Source organism: Peromyscus maniculatus, chromosome 3 (genome assembly GCF_049852395.1).
Source record: "Peromyscus maniculatus bairdii isolate BWxNUB_F1_BW_parent chromosome 3, HU_Pman_BW_mat_3.1, whole genome shotgun sequence".
NCBI classification, from domain to species: Eukaryota; Metazoa; Chordata; class Mammalia; order Rodentia; family Cricetidae; genus Peromyscus; species Peromyscus maniculatus.
In genome coordinates this window covers 143,664,559-143,689,978 of record NC_134854.1, presented here as the reverse complement: position 1 = coordinate 143,689,978, position 25,420 = coordinate 143,664,559, and the positions used below count along the sequence as shown (strand labels likewise).

The 25,420-nt window shown below is 52.3% G+C and overlaps 1 protein-coding gene across 25 annotated transcripts in view; it reads left to right on the top strand.

The window, feature by feature from the left end:
• The window catches only part of Mical3 (microtubule associated monooxygenase, calponin and LIM domain containing 3), a 209,638-nt gene that overhangs the window by 48,188 nt on the left and 136,030 nt on the right, over positions 1 to 25,420 (top strand). For 2 of the 25 annotated variants that reach the window (XM_076567846.1, XM_076567845.1), the window contains exon 2: positions 2,259 to 2,312. The exons of 21 other annotated variants lie outside the window; for them this stretch is intronic. The gene's annotated coding sequence lies outside the window, so the exon portion shown is untranslated. Of the gene's footprint in view, positions 1 to 2,258; positions 2,313 to 5,871; positions 6,050 to 25,420 lie in introns of those variants that run through there. 2 more of the 25 variants (XM_076567847.1, XM_076567868.1) reach the window with 2 other exon arrangements.

Sequence of the window (25,420 nt, the reverse complement as noted above, 5' to 3'; positions counted from 1 at the left end):
CATGTAGCAGGAAACTGCCCCAGAGTCAGGTAGAAGTGACTTGCCTAGAGCACTTCTTCTGATGTTGAAATTATAATCACATTGTGCTAATTCCAGAATTTAAAAAAAAATCCCAGGTATTTCTGGGCATGGTGTTGCATGCCTTTAATTCCAGTACTCCCTGAGGCAGAGGCAGGAAGGTCTCTGTGAATTCTTGGCCAGCCTGATCTACATAGTGAGTTCCAGGCCAACCATAGCTACACAGTGAGCCCCTGTCTTAAAACAATCAAACCAACAACCAAACCAACCAGGTATTATGGAAATCCTTGATGCTGTACCTAAGCCAGGTGTGCGGGGCCTGTCTCATAACCCCCACCTCCAAGAGTCTGAGGTTAGGCACTTGAGGCCCACGTGGGCTATGTGAGGAGATCCTGTCTCTAAAAAGCAGAGTCAGACAATCCATCATCTCTCAGGCACAAGATGAGAGATCTCCGTCACTGGGTGCCGTGCCCCAGGATGTAGGGACAGGCCCGCTGCTGGGCTTGTCGAGGACGCACACCCACACGGAGCCTCCCCTGTCTGCTTCCTGGCTATGGCAGGTCTTCTGTTGACTTCTGTCTTACCCTGTTTAGGCTGGCCACATTCAGCCGGGCTGTTATCCTCAGGCTCCGCAGCCAAAGCCAGAGCCTATGGCCGCTCTTTCCAAAGGCCTCTGAGTCTGGAATTTATCTGCGTAGAGCAAGTCTTTTTTTTTTTTTTTTTTTTTTAATGAAACGCAAGTCATTGAACCTTGTCCTTTGTAGATGAAGTGAGAGTTACTTTCTGAGGACTGGCTCAGGCTAGAAACCAGCTGGTGTACAATGGCTGCTGCCGTCCTGTGCAGGAACAGCTTATCTGTGAAGCACGTTCGCCCTCACACAGCCTGTTGTCTGGGACCGTCCTGTGTGCTGTAGCGATGCGTGACAGCTGGCGCAGGTTCAGGAGGTGTTATCTCACCGAGAGTCAGTTTCACTGAGCTGATCCGGTTGACAACCCTCTCCCACGCAGCCATGGCTGGCAGTGAGTGTGGACATGTGCTTTGTGTGGAGACAGTGAGCAAAACCCAACCATGTAGGTAACCCAGACACAGCCACTAGTTACCAGGGCAGATGGTCACGTGGTGACCCGGTGCTCGCCGCGGTGCCCCTGTGTGGTGATGCCTTCGGTTGGCAGCTGGTAGAAAGGACTGCAAGACTGGCCTTAGGGGCTTATGCCTACCTAGAGAGTAATGGAGACGAAAACGCCATGCAAAGGCCGTGATGGGAGGGGGGTGCTGGGGGACAGAGTGACAGCCCCATACAGCAAGCTGCCTTCCGTGGCTTTGCCATCGCGGGACTTCCTGCTTGAGCTGAAGCGGGGAGAGGCTGAGGTTGGTGTTCTCCCCAGCTTTGTCCTTGTGAGACACAGAGCCCAGCCCCAGGAGTGATGATACCACTTCGTTGACTCTGTTTCAGTCGGTGTGGCCTGGGATTGGGGAGCTGGCTCACCTCCCTTGGCCAGAAGTGTGTAAACAGAGTCTCAGGATTTTAGTTGTATATTATAAATACAGTAGAGTGGGGAGCGTGCCCTTAAAATACATCCCCAGGAACCTTGTGCCTGTGTGAGCCTGAGCCGTTTGCCTGCTTGGTTAAGAGGCCCGCATCTGAAGTCAAGAGCACACTGCCTCTGAAGGTGTTTTACTTGGGTCTGGGTTTAGGTGAATGGCGTGGAGATGGCTTTCCGGCCTCTCAGTGAGGCCTCTCAGTGAGGCCTAGCTTTCCCCAGGCACCAAACCCGGGATGACGGTGGCCTGCACTGCACTGTAGAGGTGGGTGGGCCCAGGTGAGTGGACGGTTTTACCCGTGCGCCCTGGGGTGTCTGAGGTTTGCTTGTTGTCCTCATCGCTTGGGTTCCCACAGAGGGAGGCCAGTGCCCGGCCATGTGTGACAGTTTGGATTTTGAGTGTCACCCCAAGGCACCCCTCCCCCCAGTGTCACAAGGCTTCATCACTGGCTTGAGGCACTATTGGAAGGTGGTGTAACCTGGAGGCAGGGTGTCAGTCCTACTAGTAGGAAATTAGGTCACTGGGGGCATGCTGAGTCCCTTTGCTTTCGGGCTGCCATGAGGTAAATGGATTTATTTCATCTACCTCACACTAAAGCCGTGATGTCCTGAAGCACCACAGGCCCAGTGATGGGGCCAAGTGATTGTACGTGCAAACTTTGGAAACCGTGAGCTAAAGAAGTGTTTCCTTCCTTTAGGTCGACTTTCTCAGGTCTTCTGTCACAGCGAAGGAAGGCTAACGCCATGGCAGGGTAAGGAATGGGCAAAATAGGCCCTGCACATAGGAACAGTCACTCCGCCGGATTGCCGGGGGAGGGAAGGGTTGCCTCAATTTCCTATGTTTGTATGCAGTGTAGGAGAGCGGGATGACGTCACTAACATCTCAGCTGCCTTCCCATGTGCTGGTGTCCCCAGCAGGGTCTTCTCTAAACCTGGTGCTCTTGGGAATGTCATGGATAATACATGGGCTAGAGAATCGTGTGTGTGTGTGTGTGTGTGTGTGTGTGTGTGTGTGTGTGTGTGGTGTGTGTGTGTGTGTGTACGCGTGCGCGCTTTCTGCTCCCTGAGCCAGGCTGCAGATGTGAGTGAGTGCAGCTGTGTGGTGTGCCCTGTGCCGCCAAATCCACTCTTAGTTCTTTCAGAATGTCTTTGGAAACTGCTTGTTCCTGGTACCCTAAACCAGGTCTACCAGAATTGGTGCTCAGAATTTGTTAGGTGGTCCCCCCCTCCCTTCTTTGGAGACAGAGTCTCTCTACATAGCCCTGGCTGTGCTGAAACTCACTATATAGACCAATTCATAGCGATCCACTTGCCTCTGCCTCCCAAGTGCTGGAACTAAAGGCGTGCACCACGACGCCTGGTTGATGATGGTATTCCCTTTTCAGCCTTGCCTTCCCTGTGCCGAGGTTCTCATCTGGTCCACCTTCATTCCGTGCTCACACCTGCTGGGTTCCATGTTCCTGGGCACATCCTCTTGGCCCGGCTCTGGCCATGCTGCTGTGCCTCCCTGGCTCTGTGGGAACCACCGCCCTGCCCTCCCCAGCCCAGTGGGAACCACTTCCCTGTCCCTGGCCTGTGTGAGCTGTTCCGTCCTGGCCTCGGGGTCCTGACTCACTTGGCACACCATTGGCGCAGCGCTCAGAAGGATGCTGCTGCTGTACCGCAGCGCTTAGGCTAATCTTCTCCTTGGTTGGGAGTGGTGCCTCACTCGTGTGTGTCGTTTGGGGCTGTTTTACACTGAGCACGGAGCGGAGGCAGACACACGGTTGACAGACTTGCCACTCGCTCCTGCCGTCAGTGGGGATGGACTTGTGGTTTTGCCTCCTTTCAAGTTCCTGTCCCTGTCAGTCTTACAAGTCTGTCTCAGTTGGAATGTTCACGAACAGGGTTGTGTGGATCTGAGCGGTGCATCTCCAGGTGACCAGTGATGCTGGCTCCCTTTGCCCTGTGGAGGATAGTGAGGACCGGCCAGGCTGTGGGTGCAGTAGGGTGGTGTGGTCCGAGCCGCCAGTTCAGAGGTGACTGGCAGAGCTGAGTGTGGCGAGGGCACAGACCTTCCGGCTTGTTTTCTCCTCCCTGTCTGCTGCTCCTGTTATGTGGAGGCATGCTTGCCTCCTTCGGGAGCACCCAGGTGCCCATATTGGTGTGTGGGGGGAATTGCAGGAATGGGCTGTGTGCTGAGAAGAGGCATTCATTCACCTTTAGAGCTCTGGCCTCAAACTCAAACATCTGCCTGCCTCTGCCTCCCTAGTGCTGGGATTAAAGGTGTGAGCTCCCCTGTCTGGCTAGTTGTCTTGGTTAGGACAGATGAGGGATGGATGAGGGATGTCTCCAGCCATGTTGGGAGACAGGGAAAAAGGGAGTGAGAGGCTGGCTGGGCCTGTTCCACGTGGAGAAGGACCTCAGCCAGGGACGACTGCCCTGCTTACCCGGGACTGACCTACTCCCCCGCGCCCTGGGAGTGCCAGGGCTGGCCAGCCCCGGTAGGAAGAGATGCTTGTGTGCAGTTAGTTTGGTCCTTCCTTTCTGGTACATTCTCACAGCAAGACTGTCAGGGCCATGCCTGCCACCCTGTCACACCTCCTGTCCTGTCCCACACAGCCCCTGTCTGCTCCGCCCCCACGCTCTTCTCACCTTGGCTTCTTCATGCAGTCAGGCCCCTGGGTTTGGCCGAGCTCTGCTCCACCTGCCCACACAGCCACCTTCTGCCGTCTGTATTCTGCCCATGGCCCTCTGCAGGGAGGTCCTCGGTACTGGATAAAAGCTAACGCCTCCGTGGAGCCCTGAGCCCTCCCAGCCTGGCTGCCCTTCTCACCAACCCCCTTACCCGTGGGGTACACACTGTCCCTTGTCCTGGTGGACCCGTAGCTTGCCTCCTCATGCCTCTGTGTCCCGGCACCACTTTTCTGCCCTCGCCTTGCCCGCCTCCACAGCACGCGCGTGTGCACTTCTCGCTAGGTCCTGGGTGTGCTTATGTGTGTCTCAGCTCCTGAGAGCCGAAGCTCCGGGGCGACAGGGCATCCGCTCTTCTGCCCCGAACACGTGACACTGAGGAGGAGGTGCACAGCAAATGTTCGCCGAGTCCTCTATTGTGTGTTGTGTGGTGTGTGCACACGGGGGTGGGTATGTGGAGGCCAGAGGGGGACGTGGGGCGTTGTTGGGTCTTCCACTGCACCCGGAGCGGGGCTGGTAGCCAGCAAGTCCCCGCAGTCTTTCTGTCTGTGCCCTCCACCCCACCCCACCCTGCCCTGTGTGGGGTTGAGGGATGTGTTTGGCCATGCCTAGCTAGAGATTTGAACTTACAACCTCATGCTTGTGTAGCAAATGCTCTCTACTGCTGGGCCATCTACCCACCCGTTAGCGGCTTTTGTCGACTCTGTGTTGATCACATCCTAGGCCCTGGAGCATGCCTGCCTGTGCACGTGCGCGCACACATTACACACACACACGCACACGCACACGCACACGCGCACACACACACGCGCACACACACGTATATACCCTTACACACACAGAGGCACTCACTGTCCAGTGACACTGAGCAGTGTTGGAGATGGAGGACTGAGGAATGCCGGGAGGGGTAGATTGTAGCAGCAGGCAGGAACAGACTGAAGAGACCCATCCTGCTGGGATGTCCCTTCCACGCTCCGAGGCCGGAACACACATTGGAACCCGGAGCATCTGCTCACTGCTCTTGTTTTCCTTCTGCTTCTCCAGGAGAGAGCGGAGGAAAGATGGGAGGACGCAGCTTCCTTGGCCAACCCCGGGCCTTGCTCCCCGAGGGCCTCCTACATCCGAATAGTCTCTTCTTTTCATCCCTCTTCAGGTTTTCTCTCCCTTTATTTATCTTTAGTTTCCTGGTCCGGCAGGATCCTGTTCACACAGTTGCCAGCGTTTATTTCCTTAACCTATCCAGCCAGGGTGATGATAAGGTGGTGGGGTGAACTCGGGGCCTCACACTCTCCAGGCATGCGCTCTGTCACAGAGCCACGCCCCTGCCTTGACCCCTCCGATTCTTTGCTGCCCCTCCTCCGCTAGCAGACAGCGCCCGCAGGCACATGCCCCTCGTGTGCCCACCTCGGGGTCAGTCGCGCCTGCTGGCTGCTGTGTGCTTGTGCCGTGGCCCACTCCTCCAGTGCTTGGCCAGAGTTCCCCTCCGTTTTTGCATTGAAGAAGGGAACGTGTTCCAGCTTCTGCAGAATGTGGGTGAGGCTGAGACTCACTGGAGAAGAAGACAGCCGGGCCGAGGCTCAGCCTTCTTTTCTTTCTTGGGTAAGAGCTCCCAGTTACTGCTGTCATGGTCTCTCCTAGGAGTGAGCTCAGCTCGATCTTTGTTTGAGAGCATTGCCTCTTAAGGAACAATGTATGGAGCACATGGCCCGAGACCCTAAAGTCACCCTGGCTGGGTGGAGTCTCAGCTGCCGAGTTCGGCAGTGGGAGGTAGGCCGGAGGAGCTTCCGGGCTTTTCTGCAGGAGATGGCCGCAGAAGGTAAGCCACGGCACTGCACCGCACACGGAGTACCCCTCGCCTAGATGCTTTGGGACCGGAAGTGTCGGGTTGCCTTATGGTCAGGTGTGGCTGCTGGATCTCCAGCTGTCTTATTTCTGTCTTCCGGGAAAACAGAAGACAGATGTCTGAGTCCATTTTCTGTAATTTGTAAAGAGTAGAAGTTGAAAATTGCCTGTGGTGGTGCCCAGCCGAGAACCAGGAGTTCAAGGTTAGCTTCTGCTACACAGCAAGATCAAGGCTAGCCTGGGCTACATGAGACCCCCCCCCCCCCAAAGTTGGGTTTTTTTTTCTGTTTGTTTGTTTTTTGTTTTAATTTTGGTTCATGTTTCTGGAAGCCAAGAACCCTAGAAGTGGCATTGGTATTATCTCAGCATCTGGTGACAGCTTCCTGCCCTGTCTTAACTATGAAGTCACTAATGCCACCATGGTGACACCAAGCTCTTGGGCTTACCTAGCCTCAGTTACCCCCATGATGTCTCTGCCTCAAGGATCATGAGCTTCTGTGTCACAAGTTCAAACCACAGCAGGAAACAGATTTCTCTGGGAGATGTGGATGGTTCACATCTTTAAAGGATCTTTCTGGAAGGTACACCTACCCACGTCTTCTGTCGCATAGCCAGTATCGATGGAACAGTCAGTCACGTTGGTCTCAAGGAAGGCTGGGAAACGCCATTTTATAACTGAGCAGGTTGCTGAGCTGGAGTTCTCCTGCAGTGCTTGCTTCCTTGCTGGGGTTGGAGTGTTGAACATTGTCACTTCCTGCCCCGTGGGAATCCAGTTCTCCTTCCCTGTGTCCTGGGGACCTGGAGAGGACCAAGGCGTAAGGTCAGTGCAGACCCACCGAGGCTGGCTGGCCTCACCCTTCTCCTTTCTCCTCCTTCCTTTCGAAGGTCAGTTGGAAGCTGTAGGTGAGGTCTTCCTGGCCAGCACTGACAGTGTCCCTCTGTCACACAACTGTACTGTGATCTGTGAGAACAGGTGTCTTAGTTAGGCTTTCTGTTGCCGTGAAGACACACCATGACCATGGCAACTCTTATAAAGGAGAACATTTCATTGGGGTGGCTCACTTACAGTTCAAAGGTGTAGTCCATTATCACGGTGGGAAGCATGGCAGCATGCAGTCAGACATGGTGCTGGAGAAGGAGCTGAGAGTTCTTACATCTTGACCCACAGGCAACAGGAAGTGGTCTGGGACACTGGACATGTCTTGAGCATATATGAGACCTCAAAGCCCGCCTCCACAGTGACACACTTCCTCCAACAAAACCACACCTACTCCAAGACCACACCTCCTAATAGTACCACTCCCTTTAGGGGCCATTTTCTTTCAAATTACCATATTCCACTCCTTGGCCCCCAAAGACTTGTAGCTATATCATAATGCAAAAGTGCATTCAATCCAACAAGTCCCCATAGTCTTTAACAGTCTCAAACTTATTTAAAAGTCTAAAGTTCAAAGTCTCTGCTGAGATTCATACAATCCCTTAACTGTAATCCCCTGTAAAATCAAAATCAAAAAGCAGATCACATACTTCCAATGTATAATGGCACAGGATATACATTACATTCCAAAACATAGGGAAGGGAGCATAGTGAGGAAATACTGGACCAAAGCAAGACTGAAAGTCAGCTGAGCAAACTCCAAACTCTGCATCTCCATGTCTGATGTCAAAGTGCTCTTCAGATCTCCAACTCCATTCAGCTTTGTTGACTGCAACACACTTCTTTCTTTGGGCTGGTTCCACTCCCTGTTAGCAGCTCTCCTTGGCAGGTGTTCCATGGCTCTGGCATCTCTAATATCTTGGGGACTCCAAGGCAATCCAGGCTTCAACTCACAGCTTCATGCAATGGCCTCTCTACTAGGCCTCCATTCAGGGACATCCCTGACACATGTCTGGCCTCAGGGGCTTTCCTTAGTTGTGGAGGCACATTCCATAACCCCTTCCTTCAATCCTTAACTCCAGAACCATGTGGATGAAGTTGCCAAGTTCTGTTGCTTATTGGGGCTGGAACATGGCCCCCTTGTTCAATGACATCTTCACCAACTCTGTTTTCAGTGGTTACCATCACTGCCTAAGCTTGGCTGTCTTGGAACTCACACCATAGACCAGGCTGGCTTCAAACTCAGAGATCTGCCTGCCTCTGCCTTCCCAGTGCTGGGATTAAAAGAGTGCACCATCACATCTAGCTCTAAGCTTTCCTTTAATTCCTTTTTACAAGTTAGAAAATTTAGCTGGGTGGGATCTTGCCCTGAGGTCATCATTCCCTTTATTCCATTTCTTAATCTGTCTATCTCCAGCTCGATTCCACTTCATGCTGCTCCTTTTCTCTTCAAAATTTACATTTTCCTGCTCCTTTTCATTATAAATCTGTATAAGAGTGACCAGTAATACCCACACAACAGAGTCAATACTAGGCTGTTTTGGGATCTTACCCTGAGGTCACTATTCCCCTTAGTCCATTTCTTAATCTATTTATCTCCTGGAACACAGGACTTAGCTCCATTCCACTTCCTGGTGCTCTTTTTCTCCTCAGCTTTCTCCTCCTTTTCATTATAAATCTATGAGCATGAACATGGGTAACCACACAACAGAGTCAGTACTAGGCTGTTTTGAGATTTCCTCTGCCAATGGAATTAATCCAAATCTCTCCACTTTAGCCTCAGGCAGATTCTTTGGGCAAAAAGCAGCCACTTTCTTCACCAAAATATCACAAGAATGATCTCTAGACAACACACTAAAATTCTCCTCCTCTGAAACCTCTTGAGCCAGCCCCCCCCCCCTCCCAGTTCAAATCATTTACAACACCTCTGTCGTCCATGCTCCTACTACCATGGCCCATTAAGCAGTGCTTAAAGCATTCCACTGCTTTCCCAGTCCAAAGTACCAAAGTCCAAACAAAAACATGGTCAGGCCTATCATAGCGATACCCCAGTCCTGGTACCAATTTCTGTCTTAGTCAGGGTTTTTGTTGCTGTAAAGACACCAGGACAATGTCAGCTCTTATAAAGGAAGACATTTCATTGGGGTGGCTTGATTACAGTTAGAGGTTTAGTCCATTATTGTCATGGTGGGAAGCATGGCAGCATGCTGGCAGACATGTTGCTGGAAAAGGAGCTGAGAGTTCTTACTTCTTGACCCATAGACAACAGGAAGTGGTCTATTTCACTGGGCATGGCTTGAGCATATGTGAGACCTCAAAGCCTTCCTCTACAGTGACACACTTCCTCCAACAAGGTCACACCTACTCCAGTGAGCCCACACTGCCTAATGGTGCCACTCCGTTTGGGGCCGTTTTCCTTCAAAGCAGCACACCAGGTACTACTAAAAGCACTGGCGCCCCTCTTCATGCTCCTGTTACTCTGTTTTGACCATGAACTGTTTCCAGATTTATGACTAAACTGAAATTACTCTTTTCCCTGGACCCTGGGCTTTAGGAAACATGGGCTGTGCACCTGCTCAGTGAGCAAGCCAGCGACCTTACCAGTCTCCAGTGCAAACCTTCTGTGACCTTAGCCTGGGGCTTGTGTCCAAACCTGAGATCTCTTTCCACTCCCTGCCTCAGTACATTGAGGTGCAGAGAAGTAGACCTGTCAAGAGAGACTTGGGGTTCTGGTTTGCCTTCAGGAACAGTGCCCTGGAGTGGCCTGAAAGAGCACCCATCTTGAGACTTAGGACATGCTCGGGTGAGCTCGATGACATGCTGGGGTATGGGCAGGAGAGTAGGTGTGTGCTGGTTCTTAGTGGGGACCTGGGGCACACCGTCCCCATGCTTCAGTTTCCTCAGGAGTGGAGAGGAGGTTGGGCTGGTGTGTTTGACAGCATGCTGGGTGGATAGGAGTTGGGCTAGACCAGTGAATGGCCGGCGCTCTTGACAGTCTTTCGATTCTTCATTGTGGCTTTTCTACCCTCAGTTAGGGAGAATTTGGAGGCATTGGCAGGGGAAAGCTAGTAGCTCATAGTGTTCATTTCTCAGAGATTACCTTGTGCTAGACATTCTGTGAGGATTAAATCATCGCCATTTATCCCGAGAAGAACCAGAGAGGCTGAGTGGTTTATTACCGTCACACAGCTTCCACATAGCTACAGAAAAAGATCTGAATCCGCTTCTGGTTGACTCAGAGCTTTTGGCCTTAATCATATGGGATTTTTGTCTCTCTCTCATTCAATCAAGTGTTCCAGGCACAGTGTCAAGAGCTAAAGATAACAGCAGTAAGCAAACCAGGCAAGAATTCCTACCCCATGGAGCTTGCGTCCTAGTACAGGAGAATCCCTCCTCCCATTACCAGATTCTTCTATCACATTGTTTTAATCCCATAGTTGATATAAATATCACAGCCTTTCTCCAGTTCCGTAGGGGTCTCTGCCGATGTCCACTTGTCCCAGAGAGCATCAGGACGGCTCGCACACCCTGGGCTGTCCTGGTGGGGTGTGGTTGTTTACCAGCCATCAAGAGAACGGGGCTGCTTGGCCATCTCAGTACCCCTGATTTGGCTTTCGAGGTGGGGGGCCCAGGGCTTGCTGTGAGCTGTTCTTGGGCGTATTTAGCAAGGTCCCTTGCTGGTGCTTTTCATTTGGAGCTGGGCCTGGGCCTTGTGGATGGAGGACAAGGTCAGCTATGTGTTTTTGTCAGTGTTGGGATCAGTCGGTGCCTGGAGACGGGTACTTTCCTTTGACTCCCGGACAGAGGAAGGGATGGGCCCGAAGAGTGCTTCCTGCCATCCTGTGTTCGAGGCCTGCTGAGTGAGAGGTCTAGGTTTGATGTTGCCCCTGGTGTTCTGACATTGGGGATTGACGGGAATGGTCACGGTTGTCATCCCTAGCTGTGTATCAGGCACTGGCCCAGAGTTTTCACATGTTACTCCCTTCCTCTGAGGCTGTTTGTTTAATTTTTGTTTTATGTGTATGGGTGCTTTGCCAGCACGTGTGTCTCTGTACCATGTGTGTGCAGTGCCTGCGGAGGCCAGAAGAGGGTTTTGGATCTGGAACTGGAGTTACAGGCCTCTATGTATGGGTGCTGGGAATTGAACCTGGGTCCTCGGGAAGTGCTCTTGACCATGGTGCTATCTCTCCAGCCCTCAGATTGTCTTTTGCCATTGGGAAAATAGGTTAAGAAATCCCCTCAAGAGCCGGGCGGTGGTGGCACATTCCTTTAATCCCAGCACTCGGGAGACAGAGCCAGGCAGATCTCTTATGAGTTCGAGGCCAGCCTGGGCTATAGAGCGAGATCCAGGACAGGCTCCAAAACTACACAGAGAAACCCTGTCTCGAAAAACCAAACTAAAACAAAGAAGTCCCCTCAAGTCACATGTGTAGAAAGGCTCGCACTCTGTCCAGAGCTTCAGAGTCACCTCTCGCTAATCAGCCGGCTCTCTCTCGAGCCCTCCACTGGGCTACTCAGAGTAGTGATAGATAGATTTTTTCTATAACTGTAGCAAACCACAAAAACTTTAGTTTTGTGACCTAATATTGGTTGATTGGTGGGCATTGTCGTATTATGTTCTTCTCTCCTCATTTTCTGTTTATCCTGTCCTTCCCTCAAAATGTCCCCAGGTCTGGCTAGTTCTGCCCCGAGGCCGGAACTGCAGCAGATTGGAACAGACTGTGGGGGTGGGGTGGGGAGGGGTGGGGTGGGGTGGAGTGGCCCATTTGAGATGGAGGACTCCAGCTTGTCTTGGGTCTTAGTTTATTTTCTACTGTATACTAAACACCACAGACTGGCACAGTTCTGGAGGCCAGGAAGTCCCAAAGTATGGAACCCAGTCAGGGCTTTCTTGCTGCTGTATCATGTGGCCGAAGGGCAAGCTGTCAGGAGGTACCAGTCCGAGGAAGCCAGTCCAACCCAGTTTCTTCTCGGTAACGCATTCTGTGACTGTGGCATTAAACTCATTCGTAAGGGTGGAGCCCTTAAAGCCCATTCATTCCCTAGCCTTTGGTTTTGTTGGTTTGTTTTTGTGACAGTTCACGCTGGCCTGAAACTGGTGATCCTCCTGCCTCAGCTTTTCCAGGTGCTGGTATTGTAAGCATGTAGCATCACTCCTGGCCCCTAATCCACCTCTCTACCTTATAGCGGCTGCTAAGTTTCAAGGGTATCAGAGGGGACCTCGCATCACAGCCCAGTGCAGGGCTCATAATTGTGGGCAGGGAGGCTTGCTTAGTGAGTCTTAGGGAAAGCACAGCGTGGGAAGCGTCTGGAGAGGGGGCGCCACAGGGAGTCTGGGGCATCTCCCCACGTAGAGCAGCTTGTTCTGGGTTGACGGGATTGGCTGCCTGTGGAAGGTTGGATCTCAGCGAGTCCAGTCCCGTGCCTTTACAGGAAGGAGAGTGGCTCCAGCCCCAGCACAGGGTGCATGCAGAACTGTGGGGTCTGTGAACCCTGGGACTCCCAGCCTTTCAATCAGCTCTACCTTGGGATCACGTCACCTAACTCTTGGGTACTATGTTTTTTGACTCTTGCAGGGCATCCTTAGGAAATGTGGTTGAATTTTCGAGAAGTGAATTACTACGGCTGTCTTACTACACCGTAACAGAAAAGCATTTGACTTTTGACAACCTTTATCAATTGTTTCTTTCCTTGGGTGGATTGAGGCTGGCCTTGGACAAGTAGGTAGGTTTTCTGTGCTGAGGTGTTCCACTTGTTGAGTAGAAATTAGTATCAGGTGTGTATGCCGTGAGAGGACATCGTGGACCCTCATCTGGGACCCCTGGGGAGGGGTTGCTGTATGTCCCCCTGGTCTGCAGCTTGCTGAGACCTTCCCATTGCTCACCTCCGTTCCCAGTTCAGATGTGCAGCTGGATTTGGAGCAGGCAGGCTCTTTTCAGTGACAGTGCCCCTGCCTCGGATCTGTCTCTGAGTACGGTACTCTGTCCTGGTGCCACCTTGTCGCTTTATAGACTGCACACTGCAGTGGTCCGAGCACCTGTTGCTGTCACTGAGGAACTAGCTGAATAAGGGTAGTGCCACCGTCCGAGACAGTGAAGGAAGTGGCCCAGCCAGGAAGCCGAGAGAGAGCATCACTAGAGTTGAGGCCACTGTTCTGGCCTTTCTCCTGGGAGACTTGACACAGGGTGGAGCCGATGATGGGGTTTCCTTTTCTGTTCATTGTGGGCAGTGAGGGCTAAGGGCAGATAGTTCACAGAACAATCTGGCTGGTGGCCAGGTGACTGTGGAGTGCATGGCTTTAAGCCTCTGTGCCATTGGGTGGTGGAGTAGTTGAATTTCCCTAAGACACTGTTCCTTTGGCCTGTGGGGACCATGCACCATGGCGGAAGTGCCGAGGAGGAGAGACCTGCTCTCCTCATGGTGGCTGGAAGCAGAGATGGGGAGGGGCTAAGGTCCCAACATCCCCTTCAAGGACGTGCCTTCAATGACCTAACGTATTCCAACAGGTCCCACCTCCTAATAGTTCCTTAGACCAGTGACCGCTCAGCCTTCAACACATGGACATCCAAGATCCGAACTCTGCTAAGCAGTGTAACAATGGGTGCATTTGCGTCTTCCCTGTTGTTGTTCCTTTGGCTCTTTTGGGGGCCTTCCACCCAGCTCCCAAATAAATTCACACATGGAGGCTTAGTAGTACTTACGAATCCCCGCCCTAGCTTGGCTTAGTTTCTTGCCAGCTTTTCTTAACTTGAAATTACCCATCTATCTTTTGCCTCTGGGCTTTCTTTTCTGTTTCTGTAGGCCTTTCTTTGTTTCTCCGTTGCTGGCTGTGTAGCTGGGTGGCTGGCCGCTGATGTCCTCCTCCTCCTCTGGCTCCTTCCTCCTCTCACTCCTCCGTCTCATTTTTCCTCTTGGATTTCTCCTATTTCTTCTCTCTGCCTGCCAGCCCCGCCTATCCTTTCTCCTGCCTTGCTATTGGCCGTTCAACTCTTTATTCGACCATCAGGTGTTTTAGACAGGCACAGTAACACACCTTAAAATAATATTCTACTACATTTCATCGTTTGTCCCCGTCCTCCCCCTCCCCCTCCCCCTTGCTCCCCATGCCCTGGATGATGAGCTTTGTGCTTCCTGTCCCCAAGGTGTCTTCCCTCCCTCCTTGCTTCCCAGCGACACGCCACCCCATACTTCTCTATGTTCTGCTCGTCCTCCTAATTTCCCCATTCATTCACTCGTGTCTTTCCTGTTCCGGACCTCTTAGGTAGTAGTTTGAAGTGCTTGAGCCCCTTGTCAGGCTGTGACAGGAGCATAGCCCACAGGCTTGTTAGAACGGAGCATTGCATCATCCTCTGGGACCGCTGGAACCCGACTGCACTGTGCGGGACATGCTGTGAGCGTCCAGCAGCACTGCCTAGGTAGTAGTCTATCTTGAGTTAAATGAAGTTTCTTCAGTTTCTTCTTGTTATTTTGTCCGTCCGTTCCCCCCCCCCGCCCCCCGCCGAGCTGAAGACCAAACCCAGGGCCTTGTGCTTGCTAGGCAAGCGCTCTACCGCTTAGCTAAATCCCCAGCCCCAAATATTTTCTATTTTTATTTTATGTGCATTGGTGTTTTGCCATGGGTGTCAGATCCCCTGGAACTGGACTTACAGACAGCTGAGCTGCCATGTGGGTGCTGGGAATTGAACCTGGGTCCCTGGAAGAGCAGTCAGTGCTCTTAACCACTGAGCCATCATTTCAGCCTCCCAGTTTCTTCTTATATAGATTCCTTTTCTTTGGGTCTCTGCATCCAGGGCAGCTTGGTACAGGGCAGGCACCAATGAATACCCGCAAATTAGCAATCACTGTTGTTGTTGTTGTTTTAAATCTGTAGAAGCGTAGGAGAAATCGAATGGCACATAATGGCGTGTGCTCATAGGAAGCAGCAAAGAGTTCACTACATTTGAATTTACCAAGTGAGGCCGAGTTGGAAGGGGCATAGGCTCCAGGACTGGCCAGCCCGAGTCTCCATTGCCTCATGACCCTGGGAGGTAATGGTCTTCTCTGAACTGTAATTTAATTTTCCTGACCTTCAAAGTGAGGATAGCTCTCTATTTAGAGTGTTATTCTGAAGACAGAAGTGAGCTAATGCAGGAGCATGCAGCAGTGTTTGGCACATAAGTACTCTGTAAGTGGTAGCTGATGAATGTATTCGTGCACTTGGCCGTAACTGATATTTTCAGGTATCTTAATTGGACCTCGTTAATCTTTGTCATACCTTCTGTTTTATAAAAGGAACAGAATAGAGGCAGCCTCTAATGTCATGCTCCATCTCTCTCCATGTATTGTTCCATAGTTTCCAGGATGGGTCATAAGCTTCAGGGGAGCAGGGTCCCGGGACCTGCGTGATCACACATCTTGGGGAGGGGTGTAGTCTGGGTAGTAGTAGTGAAAGCAGTCTGGCCGCTGGGTGAAGATCCGGGAGAGCTGAAATGTGACTGAGGGAGAACACGCCTACCTTGCCAAGCCCCATCCCCCCTCAGGGTTTTGGCAAGTCCCGTGTCCGTGTCATCCTGTCGTGGCCCCCCCCCCCCCCGCCCCCCCCCCCAGCTGGCACAGAAGTGGTGCTGTTGTTCTTAGATGTTGGACACCAGAACAGGAGGGGATGGAGGAGGATTTGACGATTATCGACGAGTTTCTACCCCAGTGGCAAGTGGAGGAGGAGGATGGGCTGGAACTGGCCACCCCGGAGGGCTGTGGTTCGTGTATCTACACCGTTTGACCAGAGAACCAGGAGTGGAGGGTTGATGTCTCCTAGTTACGCATTGATGGCTTGAGAGCAGTGTGGTGTCAGGGACAGAAGAGACCGTGTATGTCGATGACCTCTCATGTGCATTGCGTGGTGCTTGAAGACAAATGGTTATACTAACTGGCTGGCTATCGTTTCCTTTGCTCTAGGTTAAAAAGAAAACAACCCACATTATTTACATGGGATCCATCTCCTTTGCTGTGTCTAAACCTGTTAGGTCATGTTAAAATCTTCTAATTCTCCTCAGAGTATCAAGGCCCCTGTACTTCCAGGTTTTGGAGTGACAGGTCACCCTGTCACAGCCAGGATGACCGGACCCACGGCAGTCTACTGTGGTGATTCCGTGACAGCTGCATGTGTGTAGAACTGTGAGCCTTAGTGCAGGGAGTGCCGCGTGGTAAGATTCTCGAGCAGTGTCTCTCAGCCTTCTGAAGCTGCAGCCCTTTGATGCATACAGTTCTTCTCGTTGTGATGACCCCCAGTCATAATGTAAATGTCCGGTATGTTGGATAGCTGATATGCAACCCCTGTGAAAAGGCCAGTTCACCCTCCAGAGGGGTTACAACCCGCAGGTTGAGAACCCCTTGTCTAGAGCAAGACCGCACCAAGCTTCCTCCCTCCTCAGAGAACCGTGCTATAGAAAGAGGTGCCAGTGTTATGTGGCTGCAATTACAGCCATCCTGGCTGCTGAGTGACTGCTGTTTTGGTGGCCAGAAAGAAGGTCACCTGTAAAGTACAAGCTACAATATCAATCATGGTGGGGGCTGGCAGATTTCAAGCTCTGAACCTTGATGGACAACAGGCATTCCACACTGCTTCTCTACAGCCGCATTGCTACTTGCCTTGAGAAATTTAAGTGATTCTTCCCCCTACTTTTGGTCTGGCTTCTCAGTCTACGCTCTGAAGTGTGAGGCGCGGGGAGGCAATTCTGAGGCCCTTGCAGCCCCACCTTCCAGTTCAGCGGCAGGATCCTGCTGGTGAGCAGTGGACCAGAGAGCAGAGGGAGGGGCCTTCCCTGGGGAAGAGGGCAGGAAAAACCAGAGGCTAAAAATAGGCAGCTGTGAGAACCTGGGCCCGCTCCCTCCGACCAGACGTGTACCTCCCATGGTGGCTGAGCTCTGTGCACGGTGTTTGGAAGTCCTTGTTAAATAAATACCCCTGCCACCCTAAATGTAAGCTTTTACTGTGCGCCCCATATATCACAGTCTGCTGACTTTGGCTGTGTGTTACCCAGTCGTCTGGGGATGCAGGTGTTTGTGATGTCCCCGTGCGTGTGCCCACATGTGCATGCAGTGGGTGTGTCTGCATGTGTGCGGCACTTTGGAGGCCTTGCTGAATCTGTCACACATGCATTTGTAGCACATGGGAGCCTCTTAGGGTCAAGTGAAAGCATTTTCCTGGGCTGCATTTTGGTCAGTGAGTGGGCAGCCTGGGTCACGGGTCTACACAGGGGGCCATGTGCTAGAACATAGGAATCGGGGGCGTGCTGTGCCGGCTGGTCTAGAAAGGTGTTGACCTACTGGCTGCCTGGTTTTCCTAGTCTTCCTTTAAGAGTAGAGGTTTTTTTTTCACTGAGCTAGGGAGAGTCAGATCTTCCTACCTTTCCAGGCTTAAAGCAAGGTTAAATGGACCTGCTGTGGCTGAAATGGCAAGAGTTCTTTCTGTGCCTTCTGAGCATCTAGAGGGCTCTCTAAGCACTAGATGACACCTGTCTTCGGGGATTTGCACCCCACCAGCCTCCAAATGATACCGTGTTCTCTGTTTCTCTCCTAACTTTCACATCTGGTGTGTCCCTCTGTGCGTCTGTCTTTCCCCAGAACCCGAGAACGTCCTGCTCTTCGGCAGGCTGCCCCTGGCTCTGCTCTGCCCTGCCTTGTCATTTTTCTGGTGGGCCGACCTCCCGTGCTGGGCAGTGACCCCCGTGCTGAGCGGTGGTTAAGTGCCTGAGCTGTGCTTGGCCTGGGTGACTCATCCCATTCCTTTTATCATGGCCCGCTCGCTAAATATAACCTCCCTTTTCTCTCAGCCCTTCTTTCTCCCATCTCTGGGCAGAAAAATTACCTCGTCTGTGGTCTTTGATGTGGTGGGCTAGGCGGAAGCATTCTTGGTGGCGTGGGGGGCTCCTGCCGCTGTCACCAGGCTGGTGTGGAGGAGACTTCAGCTCTCAGGACCCTGTCTCTTGGGGCAGCGGGCAGCCAAATCTCAGGGTACAGCCCCTGGGGACTGGTGCCAGTTCTTTGTGAGACTTGGCTGTTGTTTTATTTGGGAGTGTCCTGGGGGTCAGTAAGAACGGGTGGTCTTAATGTGGGCTCTCCTTTCCTTTTAGGGGAGCTTCCTCACAGGGCCCCAGGGGGTTAAGGATCAGAGAGCTCACAGCAGGTGTCGGTCCTGTCTGTCAGGGAAGGGCCTCCACCCCAGCTGGTGAACTTCAGCTTGGGCTCAGAGCCGGAGGTGTCCTTTCTTCAAGCGTTTCATGTGCGTGGGTGGATGGGGCACAGTGAGCACAGGTCTTGGATGGGTTCGGGCAGGAGCCCTGGCCTGTATCGCTGGTCCAGTTGAGCCAGGGAAGGGGCCTCCCCTGCAGGGAGACAACTTGGGAAAAGGTAACGGCGGAGCCAGGAGTATGAGAGGGAACCAGGTCTGTCCCTTTGGGAGCTCTGGAGAATTACAGTCCACAGCAGCCAGCCCTGAAGGGTATCACCGTCACTTTTGTCTAGCCCGGAATAAATGTTAAGACTATATAGTTATTGTCCTTGTCTTTTTTTATTTTTAAGACAGAGTCTCAGTTACGTAGCCCTGGTTGTCCTGGATCTTTCTACATAGACTGGGCTGGCCTCGAACTCTGAGACCTATCCTCCTCTGCCTCCCAAATGCTGGAATTAAAGCCACGAACCACACCCAGCTACATACTGTCTTAATTTTGCTCCTATTAGCCTAATTGTTATCATTGTTTGTTTGTATTGAGTCAGTCTTGCTCAGGCTGGTAGGGAACTCATTTAGCTCAGGTTGACCTCAGACTCTCAATTCTCCTGCCTCAGCATCCTGAGCACCAGGAAGACTACAGACATAGACTGCCACACCCAGCTAGTCTTGCTATGTATTTAAAAAAAAAAAGAATCATACGGTGCATGAGTGAGACGTTTTTATTTGATGGCATTTCATACAGACTGCGTGTAGAAAGTTTGGGGGACACAGAGGTGCCCAGTGTTAGGTGTATAAGCAGCACAGGCAGTGATAGCCGTGGAGCTGTTAGGAGAATCCTGTTCTTGTCCCGCCCCCCTCCACCTCCCATCAATCACTGGGGTGCCCCTGCTCCCTCACAAGCCCACTGCCAGTTAGCGATGCAGTTCTCCGGGCTGAGATTGCAACACCTGCCTAACTTCCGTGTTCCTTGGGTTCGTTCCCCAGTACTGCAAAAACCAAAACAAAGCAAAACAAAAATCAAAAGGATTGATCCTGTAGGCTTCCTCCTGGGTCTTTGGTGGCCAGTGTGGGCCTATGTCTTGAAAGCTTGTTCTCTTTGGAGTCACTGTTTCATACCCAGGAGTCTGGCTGCATATCTGCTGGGCAGACTGCATAGAGTGTTTTGCTGAGCAGAGGATGGGTTGCTTTGTCCCCCCCACACACTTTTATAATATTCTTTGGCGGTGGGGGCGGGGATCAGCATGGCTTTGCTCTTATAGATAGTATTGGCTCCCTGCTGCCCCCTTTTCATATTCCAACCTTGGCCACAGAGCTTCATTCATAAGATCGCCAGTATTTTCTGGAGGAAAGTAGACTGCCAATCATTCGCCAAGTCCCAGAACCTCCAGCCCCTGATACCCCAGTGGAAACCGAATCTGTGGATTGGCTGCATTCTCTTCCTTGTCTCCTCCCCCCTCCCCCCTGCGCCGCCGCTTTGATGCTTGGAACCCCTGTTGAAAACACACCTGCACACACGAGCCCCAGTGCTAGCCAACGCTTTCCTGAAACGCTGGCCCTTTGCCTGGCAAGGCGCACTGGGAAAGATGTCACTGGCTGCCTCCTGGAACAAAGGCCTCCACTGTCGCCGGCAGTGGGGGGAGGGGACAGGTACATTCCCCGATGGCCCGGGACACACACCCAGGGCATTTTAGGTCTCTGATTTTCTTTTCCCTTAGCGAGCTCTTCCTCGCTGCCTCTCAGCTTTCTTCTACAGTTTCACACAGAAACGGGGAACAGAAAATGCCCGCCCTACACCTGCACTGCCCTTTGCCGTCTGGCAATGGCAGAGCCTTGTTCACAGACAAAACCTGCTCCACCTCGGCGGTGGTGATTGGTGGCTGATGATGTCATGGCGTAAAACTCAGCCTCATTGTTCTGTCTGCGGGAAGGCCCCCAGAAGCAGGCAGAGGAGCTCTTGCTCTTTTGTTCCCTTCAGTTGATCTCAGCTGAGGTGGGAAAGGTGGGAGCAGGGCCTGCCGCCTCCCCTGACTGTCCACACGGCCCGACTGTCCACACAGCCTGCCGCCTCCCCTGACTGTCCACACAGCCTGCCGCCTCCCCTGACTGTCCACACGGCCTGACTGTCCACACGGCCTGCCGCCTCCCCTGACTGTCCACATGGCCTGCCGCCTCCCCTGACTGTCCACACGGCCTGCTGCCTCCCCTGACTGTCCACACGGCCTGCTGCCTCCCTTGATTTATCCACACAGCCTGCCAGCTCCCCTGACTGTCCACACAGCCTGGACCCAGACTTGGGCATGCCTCAGATGCAGAAAGAGCTAGAGAGAGACATTGCTGGCCCTAAGACTTCATCATCCTTTGCACTTAGGAGATGTTGGTCTGTCTGCATGAAGAGGAGGAAGGCCTTTTGAAAGAAGCCACATCCCCTGGCCCACGAAAGGATAGGGAGAGGTGTTGATATAGGAAAACAAATACTAGTCACCAGAAACAGTGTTCTTTCTGGGAGGGAGGGTGCCGGGCCTGGGCGGCCGACCTTGTGTATGCTAGGCAGGCGAGTACTGTTGAGTTACCCCCAGACCTCTTGCTTTTGTTGTTTGAGACGAGGTCTCTAATTTGACCAGATGGGCCTTGAACTTGTGGTCCTTCCTGCATCACTAGGCCCTATGGAACATTTTCCTTGTCATTGTCCACAGAGGTGAACTTCAGCACAGTACTGAGGACGTGCTATGGCCTCCCGCTTGAAGGGCCTCCGCAGCAGAAGTCCCTTGGAGCTCTCTGCACGTACGCTGCACGTATGCCACCTCGCTGAGCTCCCTGAGGCACAGGGAGCTGTGTAGTGGAGAGCACCGGTGGCCGTACCCCAAAGCTCTTTTGTTCTCAGAGGTGTGCTGGTGGCAGTCTACAGACTTGGTGAGGTCTCGGATCATTATCCCTTCCTGACCATGAAGGAGCACTCAGTCCTAACTGATGGTGACTGGCAAAGCCAGCCATGCCGATCAAGTAGAGGATGGGAGTCTATCCGACAGGCGGCCCTGTTGGCAGGGCAGAGGACTGGACAGAGTCCCTCCTAACGCCCAGGCTGACCTTGGTGGCACCAGGCTATATTTCCCTTCCTTGGGTACCCACAACTTTGATTTGCTTGGCAGGAGAAGGTCCAGAGCTGGCCCGGTGGCCATGATCCCTCGGTACATGGTCTTCCCCCACCCACATGGGTTACATGGGTGTAGCACTTCCTGGTAAACATACAATCACAGGGCTATCTTTGGATGTGTTGTGGTGTGGCTTCACCTCAAAAGAGACAGGATGGTAACAACTGGTTCACTTCTTCCTGAACAAAAACACCCAAATGGTACACGTCATTTTCTTGAACTCTTTGGAATATGGCTCACCGTCGGTTAGGCAATCTATGTTGCTGTTGTTTTCTCCCTGGAGAAAGTAGAGATCTGCTGAGTGGGTGGTGACGTGGATGCTGGTGGAGGCCACCCAAGGGTGCGTGAGCTGAGCCTCCAACCTCTCAGCTGAACGTGTGCCGTATCCCTTCCCATCTTCTAAGCCTGGGAGCTGTTAGAACTAGTTGGGGTAAGAGGAGATGCGTAGACCACGTCACCACAGAGATTCAGATTTGGCCGGGGTCTGGTCTCTAGAGCGTTTCTACAGTTTATGATGATTCTAGCAAACTTCACGTGCCACCGTGAAAGCTGACCAGGTACCTGAGCGGCTATCATCCACCTTTCACCCCTCACAGTGGGCGTACCCTAGCAGTGGCATGTACAGAGCAAGGTGGCGGTTTGGAGCGGTCACTCAGTGGAGGAGCACTGTCTGGTGTGTGAGAAATCTTAGGTTCAGTCACTAGCATAAATCACACAAGGAGGCCTGCAAGAACACGGTGACTCTTTCACAAACTGAGAATTGTTCCTGCGCTAAACGATGACCACTGGTGTCTAACCTGACATTGGAAGCTCATCCTAGTGTGTTATGGTTTCTGTCTTTGCTGGAGAGCCCCACCCCCTGGGGAGAACCCAGCTGAGGGCTCTCCTAAGGAAGGGCCTTTCTAACCAGCTGGATCCCCCTCTAAGCCTCAGGTCCATTTCTCCAGAAAAATGGCATGAGAAAGTGCCGAAGACCTTGACTTGGCGTCTTGCTGGCTGTTCCCAGCTGATGGACAGGCCGGCCCCACACCCCCGCGGCTGATTTTCACTGTTGCTGATGTTAAGCCTCGTCCCGTCTAATTGCGGAGGTTCTCGGGTATACAGTCTTGGGAGTCTCAAGGCGAATGTGGGCCAGCGAGAAGTGCCACGGGACAGCTGTGAGCCTTTGTCCCCCCTAAGCACACAAGATGAAAACGAGAACCGTGTGGGACGGGGTCCCCTGGTGTTGACCAAGCCAGTCCCTGCTGCTCTGTGATCCAGTGGGTGATAGGGTCCTCAGCTTTGCCCGCCCACTCTTTGGGCTCATCTTGATGGCTCAGACTCTCTGGGGAGGGATGGGAACAGTAAGCTGTCCTTCTATCGCAGGGTCGGCTGCCTTGGGAGTGGGCAGGGGTTTTGACTTACAGTGCATAGCTCACCTACTTTGATTAAACAGTTCTCAGGGGACATTTGCCCCCTGTCTGTCCTGCGATGCAGGACTCCCAGCTTTTCCTGCAGGGGAGTGTTGCACAGACCCCGAAAATGTTCTCCGGTTGACGAATGCACTGCCTGGTTTCCTCCAGCCTGCGGTCTGGGTTCCTCTTCTGACCCCGTCTCAGGCTGCCCTTGTGTTCCTGTGTGCATCCTTAGGTTTATGCCATCACTGTGTCTTTCTTTATGACGGCTGCTTTTTCTTCCTTTACCCTCCTTCCATTCACCATTATGATCATGGAGCTAGTCTCTCCCCGTTCCTCTGGAGGGCACCTCAGCAGATCAACTCTCTTTGTTATACTGCGCAGGTTTTTTCCCGTGCATTAGAAATCATGCTTTTGAGATCCTGTTCAGTTGGCCCAGGGACAGCAGGCACTAAAATGGAAGCCGATTGGTACTTTGGGAGAATCAGCTTTAGTTCTCCACTTCCCGGAGTTACGAAGTCCAGAGGCCATTGTTGGGGGTTGCAGGCATATCTGACCTGAGAGCCACACAGCACAGGTGGCTATGGTCCCGTGACACTGGGATCCTCAGTACACACACCTGGCCCGTGGGAGGGGCTCGGGGGGCCAGCATATGTCACTGAGTTGGGGCTTGAGCAGAGCAGCCTCCTGCAGTAGGCCGCCTGTGGCGGACAGGCCCGTTTGCTACAGAGGACCGTCATTGCTTTAGTGTCGTGCAGAGATAGGAGCCTTCTTTCCCCAGTCCTTCCCCCGGATGAAAAGACCTTTCAGTTTTGAGCACGGAGAGAAGTGTTTGTTTGGCTCCTTCAGACGTGGTTGGGTCACCCTGTAGAAGGCGACAGATGAGTTCTTCATATGATGCTCAAGTCCAGACACTTGTCTCTAGCCTGGCTGAAGTCACCACTCACGGCTCATTCTGCCTGTGTAGAGACCCTAACCCTAACTTGCAGTCAGGACCACACTGGATTTGGTGACTCTGGCTCCCTCCTGGAGCCCTCCTCTGAGCTCTAGATCATGGCACATGGAGTGGAGAGCTTGCTAGGCAGGAAGCATGTATCCTGCTTGCTGTTTATAAGGCACACACCCCTGGCTCTGGTCAGAAGCCACACCCCACCGGGCTCCCAGATGTCTTGCCAGATCGAATGCCAAGTAGTGCTGGGTCAGTTCTTCCTTAGTATGTGAGGTCTAGTGTGGATTCCGTTCATGCATGCTGCTGGCCGGCCCTTAGATCCTGTGTTTGGGACACAGAAGGTGCCTGCCTGCCTTTTATACAGTTGTGTAGTGTATGCAAATCCTTGACTTCGAGCAATATTTTAAGGTGTGGGGTGTGTGTGTGTGTTTGTGAGGGTTGTGTGCAGGTGCCCATGGAGACCAGAAGAGGGATAGGGTCTCCTGGAACTGGAATTACAGGCGACAGTGAGCACCAATGTGGGTACTTGGAATAGATCTCAAGCTTTTAACCACTGAGCCATCTTTTCCATTACAAACAGGATAGGTCAGGAGAACCACGCCTCTTAGAAATCTTAGGGATGGAGAACTTATTACTGGAATCAGTCCTTTTGTAGCCATGGGAGGAGTTGGGAAATTAGGTCTCTAGATGGAGAGGTCGGGAGGGTAGAGAAATTCTTAGTCTGTGGGAGGCATCGGCCTGGGCCAGCGAGTAAGACTTTTGTGTGTAGGTTTTCTTTTCTCTTTTTGGTTTTTCGAGACAGGGTTTCTCTGTAGCTTTGGAGCCTGTATTGGAACTCATTCTGTAGACCAGGCTGGCCTCAAACTCACAGAGATCTACCTGCCTCTGCCTCCCGAGTGCTGGGATTAAAGGTGTGCGCCACTGCCGACGGCTCATTTTGCAGTTTTGAAGTTTTGTTTATTCTTAATCTTTAAATAAATGGAGTCATGCAGTATGGTCCTTTTGTGTCTGTTCTCTCATGGGACACGAATCTGTGTACTTCGTTTGCATTGATCTGTGTCAAAGTGCAGTGGGTCCTCTGGACCCTTGAGTTCTGCCTCAGTACTGAATATGCAGACTTAGTCATCCTTAGACAAGACACCATAGCAACTATTTGCATAATATAAACATCATCTTGTGCCACACGTTGTCTAGAGTAGTTTTAAAATATATGGAGTGTAGCTGAGGCTGTAGCTCAATTGAGAGAATGTTTGCCCAGCATGCAGGCAGTCCTGGATTCCAACTCCACCACCCCATAAGCTGACTGGTGGTGTCTTAGGAGGTGGAGGCAGGAGGATGACAAGTTCAGGGTTATCTCATCTACACAGTCAGTTTGTGGCCAGCCTGGGCTGTGTTAGGCCCTGCCTCAAATTGAGCAGATGGATGGATGGATGGATGGATGGATGGATGGATAAATGAATAAATAAAACATTTGGGATGCTTGTGGAGATTATCTGCAAATATTGTGCCGTGGGGCAAAAGGGACTTAGATATCCTTTGTGGATACCAAAAGACATCTATATTTAACCTTTTTTTTTCCCCTGTATAATACTCGGTTATATGGTATAGTTGCACTGTACCTAACCATTTGGATTGCTGTTGGGTTATTTGCAATTTTGAAGTCCTAGAATCCGAGGTAGTATGAGCGTTCCTGTGCCAGCCTCTTGGTCAGCGTAGACCTGCCTCCTGTGCCAGCCTCTTGGTTAGCGTAGACCTGCCTTTCTTCGC